Here is a 2,455-nt window from a genome sequence, read left to right as displayed (position 1 = left end):
CGGAGAGGTGTCTCGCTCCTTCCTGCTTAGCAAGGGTACACGTCAGGGATTTCTGCCCTCGCCGATGATCTTTGCCCTGGCATTGGAGCCCTTAGCCACATGGGTCCGTAATGACCCAATAATACAAGGAGTTCCAGGAGGTGGAGACTGGGAGGACAGAATATCCTTATACGCTGATGACGTACTCCTCTACCTGGTCCACCCATATAGGTCCGTGTTTAGGGTGCTCCATATATTCCAATTATTCTGTAGTTATTCAGGATTCACAATAAATTGGATTAAGTCACTCATCTTTAAATTGGCGGGTACGGTCCCTCGAAGATTGGTAGACACCACCCCACTAATAGTTGAAACAAGCTTCACATACTTGGGTATTCAGATATCCACAGAGGAAGATTTCCTATCAGACAATTTATATCCCCAGATACAGCGGCTGGGCAATGACGTGGAACACTGGAGGAAACTACAGGTGTTCTTGAAGGGTAGGGCGGTCATTTTCAAAATGATGTCACTGCCTAGGTTACTATATGTTTTACAGAATACCCCATACAAGATACCCAAGAAGTTGTTGCAAGATATAAATAGTGAGCTACAAAAACTCCTCTGGGATGGAGGCAGTTCTAGAATAGCTCTCTTTAAGCTCCAAAGGAGAGTTTATGAAGGAGGGCTTGCTGTTCCAGATATGTGCAAATACTACTGGGCCTCACAGTTGACGGTGGTGAATGACTGGGCATTTACTGATCGTGCAGACCTGGCCTTCAGGGCAGACAACTGGGCTGTGGGGGAAAGGGGATATCTAGCGGCGCTGTACTGCAGAAGTAGGGAAACAGCTTCCCCCACATATACAGACGGTGGTTCGAGTTTTGAGGGAAGCGTCAAAACACATTGGTCAGGAAAGGAAATTGACAGAAAGATCTCCACTGTGGGATGTCGATCAGTTGGCGAGGTGAGGGACCTGAGAGGGACCTTCAAAAAATGGGAATTGCTGGGAATCGGATGGTTGGAAGACATATGGAGAGGACAGAAACCGCTTACTTTAGAAGAGCTAAAAAGTGAATATGAAATGGTGGTCACTAAAAGATTTAAACATATGCAACTAAGTCACGCTCTACGCCAATATCTTAGAGAGGGGGTGAACCCTACCTGATTACTCGCCCCCGGGAAATAGACTATTGATGGACCCAATTGTGGTAAAGACCACATCATTGACATACAAGAAAATAATGTACAACTCTCCTAACCCGGTAGACCCCTTGAGGTCGGCCTCTGAAGGAGAAGTAGGCCTTTTAGAGATGACGACTGGGAAGAGGCTGTACAGAGCCCACGGGAGGTAGCCATAATGGCCAGATTCAGTTTGATTCAACTACGTATATTCCACAGGTCATATGCCTGTAGAACACTACTGCATCGACTGGGGCAGGGTATGTCCAAATATTGTGCTAGGGAATGTGGTGAAATTGGCTCCTTCTTTCATATCTTTTGGAAATGCAAATGCATCAATGACTTTTGGAAGGCGGTGACAAGAGTTATGTCTGACGTCACTGGGATTGAAATTCCAACTGAGTCAAGATGGTTGCTATTATGTGTTACTGGGGCGGAAACATGGCCCACATATGCAGCTATATGGTTGAAAGTAGCTGCGATGGTGGCAAAACGGAAAATAACCAGGAAGTGGGGAGTGAGACAAACACCGGATTTATTGGAATGAGAAAATAACTTTGACTGGTGCTCTGGGGCCGAGAATGTGAAATATAATGCCAGAAGATGTCCACACAAAATCTGGGGTTGCTGGAAGACATATAGGTGTTACTGAAAGGGGTGTGGGAAGGCGGGGTAGGTTAGTGGATTATGAGTAGCATTGGATCCCGGCAGCTCTGGGATATCCGGGATGTACGAGAAGGAAATCTACCTGAGAAGTAAGAGATTTCAGTATTGGAATATGTATAATCGTTGTCCTATGTGTGCAAGACTTGTTCTGAGCTTTTGTTTAATAAAAGTTTTTTTATAAACAAATGGAGGCTGTGTCGCATGTATTTACTATAAGCCCTGTCGACCCTCCAAACCATCAGAGGCCTCTGTAAACCCAATCCGAGCGGCCAAAATTGTTGAAAATGGGGATTGGAGCTGTTCAGCCAACCCCATGCCCTCCCCCCCAACCTTGAAACCTCAAAAGGCACCTGCTTTTGTCCTATCAGACATGTGTGTCTGGACTTATTGGGGGTACAGTGTCTGCCTCAAACAGTATGTTAGGGTTAGATGTGGAAGGGCACTAGCACTGCCATAGTACATGCCCCATGGACATCCTCATCTCTCAAAGACCAAATGTTGTGTGGTTGAAGAAGTTTGTCATCTTAAACATGCTTAAAGTGGGTTTGAGTGCCAGGTAACTTTTACTCCATTGGTTTAGGCATGCCTAAGAGTCATTCCCACGTAATAGCCTGTGCCGGCATAAATG

Source organism: Lissotriton vulgaris, chromosome 1_1 (genome assembly GCF_964263255.1).
Source record: "Lissotriton vulgaris chromosome 1_1, aLisVul1.2, whole genome shotgun sequence".
Classification (NCBI taxonomy): domain Eukaryota; kingdom Metazoa; phylum Chordata; class Amphibia; order Caudata; family Salamandridae; genus Lissotriton; species Lissotriton vulgaris.
Note: the sequence above shows the minus strand (reverse complement) of the source record.